Raw genomic sequence first — 12,631 nt, forward strand, 5'->3', positions numbered from 1 at the left:
TGTGAAAGACCAAATACTTGTTTTCCAAGGCCAAGCAGCATGATAGACAACACAAAACAATAACTACCAGTATGACCGGATATAGTCCAGGATGGTCAAGAGTTCCAAAAATATTAGAAAATAATGATGCCAATACAGCGCTTCATAAATCATTCATGTTCCTCGGAGCACTGCCTTGGAGCGGAATTTAACATTTAATACTAGGAACTTAGTTTAATATTAATGCTCAAATGATGCATGGTTTGTGTAAACTGGATATCACATTTGCGAAAACTAGACACTACTGCTGTAGTCCCTAATGTACAGTTGAAGTCGGAAGTTTACATACACCTTAGCCAAATACATTTAAACTCAGTTTTTCACAATTCCTGACATTTAATCCTAGTAGAAATTCCCTGTCGTAGGTCAGTTTGGATCACCACTTTATTTTAAGAATGTGAAATGTCAGAATAATAGTAGAGAGAATGATTTATTTCAGCTTTTATTTCTTTCATCACATTCCCAGTGGGTCAGAAGTTTACATACACTCAATTAGTATTTGGTAGCATTGCCTTTAAATTGTTTAACTTGGGTAGCGTTTCGGGTAGCCTTCCACAAGCTTCCCACAATACGCTGGGTGAATTTTGGCACATTCCTCCTGACAGAGCTGGTGTAACTGATTCAGGTTTGTAGGCCTCCTTGCTCGCACCCGCTTTTTCAGTTCTGCCCACAAATGTTCTATAGGATTGAGGTCAGGGCTTTGTGATGGCCACTCCAATACCTTGACTTTGTTGTCCTTAAGCCATTTTGCCACAACTTTGGAAGTATGCTTGGGGTCATTGTCTGTTTGGAAGACCCATTTGCAACCAAGCTTTAACTTGCTGACTGACGTCTTGAGATGTTGCTTCAATATATTCACATAATTTTCCTTCCTCATGATGCCATCTATTTTGTGAAGTGCACCAGTCCCTCCTGCAGCAAAGCACCCCCACAGCATGATGCTGCCACCCCCGTGCTTCACGGTTGGGAATGTGTTCTTCAGCTTGCAAGCTAACCCCTTTTTCCTCCAAACATAACGATGGTCATTATGGCCAAACAGTTCTATTTTTGTTTCATCAGACCAGAGGACATTTCTCCAAAAAGTACGATGTTTGTCCCCATGTGCAGTTGCAAACCGTAGTCTGGCTTTTTTATGGCGGTTTTGGAGCAGTGGCTTCTTCCTTGCTGAGCGGCCTTTCAGGTTATGTCGATATAGGACTTGTTTTACTGTGGATATAGATACTTTTGTACCTGATTCCTCCAGCATATTCACAAGGTCCTTTGCTGTTGTTCTGGGATTGATTTGCACTTTTCGCACCAAAGTACGTTCATCTCTAGGAGACAGAATGTGTCTCCTTCCTGATCGGTATGACAGCTGCGTGGTCCCATGGTGTTTATACTTGGGTACTATTGTTTGTACAGATGAACGTGGTACCTTCAGGCGTTTGGAAATTGCTCCCAAGGATGAACCAGACTTGTGGAGGTCTAGGCTGATTTCTTTTGATTTTCCCATGATGTCAAGCAAAGCACTGAGTTTGAAGGTAGGCCTTGAAATACATCCACAGGTACACCTCCAATTGACTCAAATTTTGTAAATTAGCCTATCAGAAGCTTCTAAAGCCATGACATCATTTTCTGGAAATTTCCAAGCTGTTTAAAGGCACCATCAACTTAGTATATGTAAACTTCTGACCCACTGGAATTGTGATACAGTGAATTATAAGTGAAATAATCTGTCTGTAAACAATTGTTGGAAAAATTACTCGTGTCATGCACAAAGTAGACTTGCCAAAACTATAGTTTGTTAATGAGACATTTGTGGAGTGGTTGAAAAACGAGTTTTAATGACCAACCTAAGTGTATGTAAACTTCCGACTTCAACTGTAGATGCTGCTATAGATCCACAGAGGTTTTCTCTTTTCTACTGCCAACCTTAAACTCATAATTACACCTGAGTAATGTTTGTGCCTGGTGGGCAATATTGGCAGAATTTAAATAAGCTAACAAACTGTGGAACTCACATTATAAGTGGAATCCATGCCTGGAACGCTTAGAGGTAGCAACATGACGTCCAGCTCCGAAGTTGGCCAAACTCTCTCAACTCTTCAAACTCTGGGGCGTTTGTATTGTAGTTTGGTAAATGTTATTTTTACTACGTCTTTCAGAGATTGGGCCTCAATACGTAGCCTACTAGTGGAGGCTAGTGTAAAGAAAATCGCAGGACAGGGTCCTTCCATCCATTACAATGAGCCCATCCTCCGATTTCTCCCTCCAGCAAGCCTCCACTGGTCCACATTCTCCTACTGTATCCCTCCTATCTTCACAGCAGCACACTGTCCACTCAGAACGGATGCTCCAAGCCTTTCTCTCCTCTCTGAGGTGTAGTTTGTCAACAGTCCATAGGGCCGGCGGCAGGCTACAGCGACACCATTGACCTTTCTGACTGGCCTGACTCATTAACATGACTGGCCTGACTAGCCGCCACACGCAGACTGGTCAGGTTCTACTCTCCTCCACCACCACCACCCGGTGATAGATAGCAGGTAGTGAAGAATGGCTGTTAGTTGCCAGCCCCTAAAGGGATGGCTTGGTCCATGTGTCGTCCATACAGTAGCTGCTTCCGTGGTTTACAACATTTGTGTGAAATGAAAAAGGCTTGTGACATGGGGGTCGGGGGGGGTTTCTGTATGGTTTGAGGTGTCATTATTGTACGGAAACTTGATGATTGCTTGGCTAGCTATCTTAACTGGCTGTTAGCATTCAAAAGATGCATTCTGGACACAGCAGCACCAGCTTCTTTACCCACCCGTGGCTGTGAGTGAACTGCAGTGTGATGATGGCAGAGGGCTCCCTCGTAGTGAGGAGGACTTTATACTCTGGACTGGTGTGTGGTGTGCTTTTAGCGCCCGTAACGGCAGCAGAGAAAGCATAGTGGAGGAGTCAACCAGTGGCTACAGAGAGCTGAGGATTGACGAGAACAACGTCTGAGGAGAGGACAACTCCAGCTCCATCACCATCATCAATCCTGTCCCTACCATCCAACTCGGCTGCCAGCAGAATAGATGCCATTACCAGGAGCAGGCACTCTCTGAAGCTAGACTTAGCTACTCTCCATTTCTTTTTTCTTCAGCTAGCTAACTGTTATCTCCTTTTTTCTTGTTTCTTTTTTTGTCTGTATACTGAAATTCAGCTTTTAGCTGCAAAAGTGTACAAGACAGCCTAACCAATAATAAAATAATTTCAGAGATTCTGGCCTTAAGGTTGTGGGAGTGTGTGAAGGAGTGCCCCAGATCAAACGTATGTTTATTTTTAATGTTGTTTATAGAGGAATAGTTGTTACATCGATATTGATTGGTTATCTAGAGGTGTTCCTTTGCAGGGTGCAATTAGTCAAAATAAAATATGTCCCTTCAAGACTAACGACAGTTGTTGTAATGTTTATGAACTTCCAACACCGTCTGCTGTCCTTGTAGTATCTGGGAAGGGAAACGAGATAAAATAAGAAGAAAGAATCTGCCCCGCTAACAAGACATAAAGACGCTCTGGACGCTTTATGTAAGAAAGCTATAAAGGTCCTTCTCAACAACAGTTAAGACAGAAACATGATTATAAAAGTGGGTACATCAGCCCGGGCCTCCTTTGAATGTTGCCTTACAGTAAGTAAATACTAATAAGGCCCCCCTTAGCTCCCTTTGGTGTTCAGAAGAAATATCAGCCTCTGTATTATGTACAGTGCTAATGAGAGCAAGGGGAGAACGAACAGAGAGAAGGAGTAGAGAAAGGGAGAGAAGAAAGAGATAGACAGACGGGGGAAAGAGAGAGAGACAGAGAGAGATGAAGAGGGGAAAGAAAGAGAGAAAGGTAAGAAAGAGAGAGAGAGACAGAGAAAGGGAAGAGAAAGGGCAAGATAAAGGGGGGTGAGAGAGAGAGAAAAGGAGAGCAATTTAAGGTACGAGAGAGAGAAGGAAGCGAGAGAGAAGAAAGTCAAAGAAAGCACACCATTACCTCCCTTTTATGAATAGTTCCCTGGCAACAACAGCTGGTGTGGACCATGAAAATAAACACACAGTATGGCTACTGCACTACTGCTGGGTGTTGTGTTAATATGACCATCATGATCATCATCATCATCACCATTTTAATGTTATTGCTTTTATCAACAGCAGCAGCAGTAGAAGTTGTAGTAGCAGAGTTAGCTAGTTGAGGCATGGTAAAGGAAGCAGTACAAGACAGAATATAAAATGATAAACTACGACCTTGCTAAATGCACTAGGGGGCACCACATTGTAAAACATGTCCTTTAGGATCCCTTGGAGTGATATGCATCTTGCCTTAGTAGTTAGGCCTAATAGCTGATACCGCATCCAAACATTGGCACAGCTCCAAACCCAGAGTACCTCAAAGGATTCTAAATTGAATATTCTCCCTTCGATGGAGCTTGCAGTGCTGCCACATACGGCAGTTACAGTACGTGAGCACTACTTGAGTGGTATCCTTTTACAGTAGCTAAATCCTGAAGTGTTTCAAACCAACATTATCATACAACCATTGCAAAAGTGCACTCAAAACTATTATCATTCTATAGATGACTTGCCGTCAAAATGGCAGGGTTTATTAAAAATAGACACAAACAAATACAAGAACATGTTTCAGTATTATACAATACGCAAAAAAACAAGATGTAGATTTATCAATAATGGTGGTCGATGCCGAAAAGGCTTTCAACCGTCTTGAATGGCCTGAAAACTTTGGAAGTCTTCAACATTCCAGCTGAAATAATACATTTCATAAAAATATTATATAAATATCCTAAAGCAAAAATATACACAAATAATACATTATCTGATGAATTTGCTTTAGAAAGAGGCACAAGACAGGGATGCCCTCTCCCCCCCCTCCTGTTTGCACTGGCAATTGAACTGCTTGCAGAAAGAATTAGAAAAATTTAACAGGTATCAGTATTGCTAAACATGAGTATAAACCATGGGTTGAAACCGGTTCAGGGAACAGAACAGAACAGAACACCGGAAAATAACAAAAGAAATTGAGGAACAGAACCGAGAATGAAAGTGATCTATACTGTTCCGGAACAGAACCGTTATTTTAAAAGCATGGGAACCGGTTAATAACATTATTTTATGTTCCAGGCATTTTTTTCCCAGTCCCACAAAAAACAAAACAAAGCGCCTATGAAAAGCCCTCACTGTCACTCAGAAACGTATTCCAGTGTCTGCCTGCCAGCTGAAAATCTTTGCCAGTGTGTGTGTGTAGGCTACCTGCCCCTCCCCCCGAGGCATGCATAGCCTACTGTAGCTACTGACGTTACAGGAGTGATTCAGAAATTAGGAAGAGAGATTTTTTATTTGAGAACAATTGAATAACTTTTTCAGTGCTAGTTAAGGATACTATAGTTATCACATTTTACATTGGGTTTATTAACTACAAAAAGGTAAGACGTGTTTTTATTTTAATTCTGGTGCCGCTCTGCACACACAAGCTTGTTAGTTAGCTAGCTTGTTAGCTAGCTCAGGTCTAGCTCTAGATAACTCTAGGCTGCATTATGTGTAATGTAATGGAACTGAGTCATGATCAAGGGCTAGTTCTGGTCCAATGTTAGTTAAGCCAACCCTCTGAAGTTCAAAGACATTCAAAGTTCCTTCATAGAAGGCGCTCCTCCGTAGGTATAATTCTGTGGGCTTAATTCAAATAATGCATGTCATAACAACAAGATGCCAAACGCTACATCCCAAGCGCTCTCCTCACCTGCAAAATTTCAGCCGCATGTCGCACCCTACTCTACTCTTGTCTGTCCAATGCATGTACATAGCTTGGCATGTACATAGCTTGCCCTCTCCATAGCAAGCTGCTCTATCCATTGGTGAAGTAACTAAATGTTGAGCTAAATGTTTTTAAATATATATATTTCAGAGGTTTAAAAAGGAACAGAAAGAAACTATATAAACCATAACTTTTTTTGGGTTCGAACCGGTTCAGAACTTTATTTTGCTGGTCGGAACAGTGGAACGTAAAAAATAAATAAATTGTTTTGTTCAGAGCAAAACGATTGGAAAATAATTTTGGTTACAACCCCTGGTATAAACTAAACTTATTTGCTGACGATTTCCTGATGTACCTGACAAATATCGAAAACTCAATGCCTCCCTTGTAAAAAATATTTTCTGAATACTCTAAAATCTTATAATATTAAATACATGTAGAAAAAAAACAAATAATGGCAATAGGTAAAATAATAACTGATGATTTACAGCAATCCTTTAAGTGGACCACAAACAATATTAAATACATAGGATGCTTAATAAGTGACAACAACCAACAAATATACAGTATAAAATATAACTTTATCCCATTACTCAACTAAATGAAAGCAGATCTAATTAAATGGAACAATCTTCCCATAAATCTTACAGGTAGAATAAACCTTTTTAGAATGGCATGGCTCCCAAAGTTGTTATATTTATTTTTGGTACCAATTACCCCACCAAAGACATTCTTTAAAAAAGTATACTCGGTCATAACAGACTTTATATGGGCAAACAAAGCTCATAGAATAAAAAGGAAAGTTTGACATCTTCCTAAGTCTGAGGGTGGTTTTAACCTTACAGACTTGGAATTGTATCAACTCGCCACCAAAGGCTTTTATTTGCGACATATTGTTAAATGCAATAAAGAGGAACAATGGGTACATATTGTAGATGCGCATGCTCATCCCAGAATCTTTTCAAGTGTCTATTAAAGGACACAGCTAAGAACATTAACAACTTCAGTTAAGAACACTATAACAGTATGGGGGAAAAAATGAAACCGATTCCACAATAACTAATATCACTCCTTAAATACCCACCCTTACGGATACAATCCTTGGAAAGCTTTTCAACATTTTATGATAAATTGGCCCACATGGAAAACTAAAGGCATCGAAACCCTAAATAACGTGGTAATAGGAAATACAATTATTTCCATGACAGAATTAAAAAGCAATTTTGGACTGACCAATGTAGACATTTTCAAATATATGTAACTTAAACGTATTATATCACGAAATTTCGACCTGAAAGCTTTTGGACATCAGAGCAATGTTGAGGGAATCCTATTTGAGTCAGAAAAAGATTCTCATATGATGGGTAAGACATACAAAACCTTGCAGAGAGCCTATACAACTGACAATCTCTTCGAAAAAATATATAAACTATTGGAATGAAGACCTAAAAAGAGTGTTTGAACATAACGAACAAAATTACAGTTAACGAATATTTGCGCTTCATCCAGTATAAACTAATGCATAGAATTGATTATACAAGAGACAAAATTCACAAATTCTACAGCACAACGGCAGTCATGTCTTAATTGTAAAACTAACAATGACTCAATAATTCATGCTTTCTGTATGTAAATGTTAAGTTGTCTATTGTTTTTGTCTATGTATGTCTTTGTTTGTAAAAAAAAAAAGTATTATAAAAAAAAAAGTATATATTTTAAACGGCATCCCCTATTCAAATACATTATGACAATACTCCAAAAGCTATGCTTGCCTATTCTGCTCAGTGTTTTGACTTGTGGATGGGTTCATTTCCCGAGGAGAGTACTCGTTTTTTTTGTATCAATAAGACTGATGGACAACAACCACCTGAGCCACTGCCTGTTCACCCCGCTATCATCCAGAAGGCGAGGTCAGTACAGGTGCATCAAAGCTGGGACCGAGAGACTGAAAAACAGCTTCTATCTCAAGGCCATCAGACTGTTAAATAGTCATCACTAGGCAGCTTCCACCCAGTCACGTAACCCTGCACCTTAGAGGCTGCTGCCCCATATACATAGACTTGAAATCACTGGCAACTTTAATAATGGAACACTAGTCACTCTAATAATGTTTACATATTTTTGCTTTACTCATTATATACTGTATTCTATTCTACTGTATTTTGCTACGCCTGGCCATGCTTTCCACCTGGCTACCCCTACCCCGGCCACCAGCTCTGCACCCTCCGCTGCAACTTGCCCATGCCCCCCCCCCGCTTCTCCTTCACCCAAATTCAGATAGCTGATGTCCTGAAAGAGCTGCAAAATCTGGACCCCTACAAATCAGCTGGGCTAGACAATCTGGACCCTTTCTTTCTAAAATTAGCCGCCGAAATTGTCGCAACACCTATTACTAGCCTGTTCAACCTCTCTTTCGTAACGTATGAGATCCCCAGAGATTGGAAAGCTGCCGCGGTAATCCCCCTCTTCAAAGGAGGTGACACTCTAGATCCAAACTGTTAAAGACCTATATCCATCCTGCCCTGCCTTTCGAAAGTATTTGAAAGCCAAGTTAACAAGCAGATCACCGACCATTTCGAATCCCACCGTACCTTCTCCGCTATGCAATCTGGTTTCCGGGGTGCACCTCAGCCACGCTCAAGCTCATAAACTATATAATAACTGTGATCGATAAAAGACAGTACTGTGCAGCCGTCTTCATCGACCTGGCCAAGGCTTTTGACTCTGTCAATCACCTCATTCTTATTGGCAGACTAAATAGCCTTGGTTTCTCAAATGACTGCCTCGCCTGGTTCACCAACTACTTCTCAGATAGAGTTCAATGTGTCAAATCGCAGGGCCTGTTGTCTGGACCTCTGGCAGTCTCTATGGAGGTGCCACAGGAGGTGCCACAGGGTTCAATTCTCGGGCCGACTCTGTATATATCAATGATGTCGCTCTTGCTGCTGGTGACTCTTAGATCCACCTATACGCAGACAACACCATTTTGTATACATCTGGCCCTTTCATTGGACACTGTGTTAACAAACCTCCAAACGAGCTTCAATGCCATACAACACTCCTTCCGTGGCCTCCAACTGCTCTTAAACGCTAGTAAAACTAAATGCATGCTCTTCAATCGAACGCTGCTTGCACCCGCCCGCCCGACTAGAATCACTACTCTCGGCGGGTCTGACTTAGAATATGTGGACAACTACAAATACCTAGGTGTCTGGTTAGACCGTAAACTCTCCTTCCAGACTCACATTAAGCATCTCCAATCCAAAGTTAAATCTAGAATCGGCTTCCTATTTCGCAACAAAGCCTCCTTCACTCATGCTGCTAAACATGCCCTCGTAAAACTGACTATCCTACCGATCCTTGACTTCGTCATTTACAAAATAGCTTCCAACACTCTACTCAGCAAATTGGATGTAGTCTATCACAGTGCCATATGTTTTGTCACCAAAGCCCCATATACTACCCACCATTGTGACCTGTACGCTCTCGTTGGCTGGCCCTCACTACATATTCGTAGCCAAACCCACTGGCTCCAGGTCATCTATAAATCCCTTCTAGGCAAATCCCTGCCTTATCTTAGCTCATTGGTCACCATAGCAACACCCACCCGTAGTATGCGTTCCAGCAGGTATATCTCACTGGTCATCCCCAAAGCCAACACCTCCTTTGGTCGCCATTCCTTCCGGTTCTCTGCTACAAATGACTGGAACGAACTGCAAAGATCTCTGAAGCTGGAGACTCTTATCTCCCTCACTATCTTTAAGCATCAGTTGTCAGAGCAGCTTACCAATCACTGCACCTGTACACAGCCCATCTGTAATTAGCCCACCCAACTACCTCAACCCCATATTGTTATTTACATTGTTATTTATTTTGCTCATTTGCACCCCAGTATCTCTATTTGCACATCATCTTCTGCACATCTATCACTCCAGTGTTAATACTAAATTGTAATTATTTTGCACTATGGCCTATTTATTGCCTTACCTCCATAACTTACTACATTTGCACACACTGTATATAGATTTTCTATTGTGTTATTGACTATACGTTTTGTTTATTCCATATGTAACTCTGTGTTGTTGTTGTTTTTACCGCACTGCTTTGCTTTATCTTGGCCAGGTCGCAGTTGTAAATGAGAACTTGTTCTCAACTGGCTTACCTGGTTAAATAAAGGTGAAATAAAAAATTTAATAAATACTAAAAGTCTATGCCACTCCGACATTGCTCATCCTAATATTTCTAATATTGATATATTCCTTAATTCCATTATTTTACTTTAGGTTGTGTGTATTGTTGTGAATTGTTAGATATACTGCACTGTTGGAGCTAGAAACACAAGCATTTCGCTACACCCGCAATAACATCTGCTAAACATGTGTATGTGACAAATAACATTTGATTTGATGTTGGTGTCCCCAGGGCTCCTGTAGTTGAAGTTGCTGCACTTAATAATAATAATATAATAATAATCTTTATTTGTAAAGCGCTTTTCAATACAAGTAACAAAGTGCATCACATCAACAAATTATAAAATAAAAGTACTAACAAAGAAATGAAAACTAATAAAAAAAAAAAAAAGCTAATTAAAAGCATACATTGAAATCATACATTAAAAGCATATTTATAAAAGTGTGTCTTCAGCAGGGATATAAAAAAAGGCACTGAATCAGCAAGCCTGATCTCCTCTGGCAGACCATTCCAAAGTCTAGGATCCCCTAATGGCAAATGTCCGATCTCCTTTCATTCTCAACCTAAACTTTGCAGATCACTAAATATGTCAACAGCGTAGCTCACCCGGCCTCTCCGCTGTATGACCTTTCCGGTCAACACACAGCAATCTGCAGGCCGTCCATCCGTCCAAATTACAGACCTGGCAGAAGCTGTGGTGCTCTGTCTGGGTGATGGACAGGGCTGGGCGTGGCGCCATGTTGGTTGGACGGGCATGTACCGTTGTTACGAGTGAGAACTTCGTTTCAGGCTTGGGCTGTGTTAGTCTCTAAACTGCACTATCCCAAAGGTTATTGTAACAACATTGCCCAGAACTTGTGGTTGGTGGATTAAAATTAAACCGTTACATGCAGTGCAGAGCGTCGGTACTGACAAAAGACACTACAGTACATCCCTTATTTTCCTCCCACTGCAGTGTAGTATCTCCCGTCATTGTCATCTTGAAAATGTTATCATGAGAGGTTTAGTGTTTTGATAGGTACAGTACCACCGTCTGTCTAAGAGTCGTACTGGCTTAGACTCCTTAGACACAAACACTAAACATTCCGGTGACTTCCTGATATTGCCACTTGGGGAAAATGAGAGCAGCTGTATCGTACGAGGGAGACGGCCATTATCATTATGTTAACAGAATTATTTGCTTAGCTTTATTATCTGTGTCCCCCAGCAGCCCTCAAGCCTCGGCCCTCCATCTGTCCCCGGGGGGAAGAAGCAACAGCGCAGTAGGGCAAATGTATTTGCCTTGCCCAGCCAGCCATCTATATTATTACTGAGCTTATTTAATATCCCTGGCCATGTTTTTTCTTTTTTTTATATGGCAGAATGAAGTCTATTAGGACAGCCTGCGCACTCAATGATTTTAACATCGATTACTTTTGCCTGCCCCGGCAGCATGGCGAGGCATGGAGAAGCGATGTGTCTGATGAGAGCATGTGAGGCAGACCGTGGAATGAGAACGGGTATAATTTGGGCTGTTGGCTGGCTCACCTTGGAGAAGAATTTCAAGAATGATAGTTCATTATCACATTCTTTTTTAGTATTCGCTAAAATGTCAAATCCAATTGACCCTTCGCTAAGCCCCATAAGCTAACATATGGAATTGTTTTAAGATGGTCATACCAAGGATAATTTAGCTATTTGATTTTGAATTTTAGGACTCCTTAAGGTATAAATAAAATATCCCCCAATTATTTGATGAAACCTTGAATTTGGCCTTACTGCTCTTACCCCATAGAAATTGAATAACAGCTTCATACATGGATAAACAGATAGCCCCCCACCAAAAAAATCTAAAGGAAGTTTCTTCTGAAGTGTCTGTCCTATATCTGAGAGCATTCGGAAAGTATTCAGACCGCTTGACTTTTTCCACATTTTGTTACATTACAGCCTTGTTCTAAAATTGATAAAATAAATATTTTTTCTCATCAATCTACACACAATACGCCATAATGACGAAACAAAAACAGACTTTTAGACAATTTTGCAAATTTATATATTAAAAAAACCCAGGAAATATGACATTTATATAAGTATTCAGACCCTTTACTCAGTACTTTGTTGAAGCAACTTTGGCAGCGACTACAGCCTCGAGTCTTCTTGGGTATGACGCTACAAGCTTGGCACACCTGTATTTGGGGAGTTTCTCCCATTCTTCTCTGCAGATCCTCTCAAGCTCTGTCAGGTTGGATGGGGAGCGTCGCTGGACAGCTATTTTCAGATCTCTCCAGAGATGTTAGATCGGGTTCAAGTCTGGGCTCTGGCTGGGCCACTCAAGGACATTCAGAGACTTGTCCCGAAGCCACTCCTGCGTTGTCTTGGCTATGTGCTTAGGGTCATTGTGCTGTTGGAAGGTGAACCTTCGCCCCAGTCTGAGGTCCTGAGCGCTCTGGAGCAGGTTTTCAACAAGGATCTCTCTGTACTTTGCTCGGTTCATCTTTCCCTCGATCCTGACTAGTCTCCCAGTCCCTGCCGCTGAAAAACATCCCCACAGCATGATGCTGCCACCATCATGCTTCACTGTAGGATGGTGCCAGGTTTTCTCTAGACGTGATGCTTGGCATTCAGGCCAAAGAGTTCAATCTTGGTTTCATCAGACCAGAGAATC

General features: G+C 41.2%; 1 protein-coding gene across 5 annotated transcripts in view; it reads right to left on the reverse strand.

Moving 5' to 3' along the window:
- LOC121579328 (cell adhesion molecule 1) overlaps window positions 1–12,631 on the reverse strand; it is a 467,092-nt gene that overhangs the window by 77,471 nt on the left and 376,990 nt on the right. The gene's annotated exons all lie outside the window — the stretch shown is intronic.

This window comes from Coregonus clupeaformis, chromosome 13 (genome assembly GCF_020615455.1).
Source record: "Coregonus clupeaformis isolate EN_2021a chromosome 13, ASM2061545v1, whole genome shotgun sequence".
NCBI lineage: Eukaryota > Metazoa > Chordata > Actinopteri > Salmoniformes > Salmonidae > Coregonus > Coregonus clupeaformis.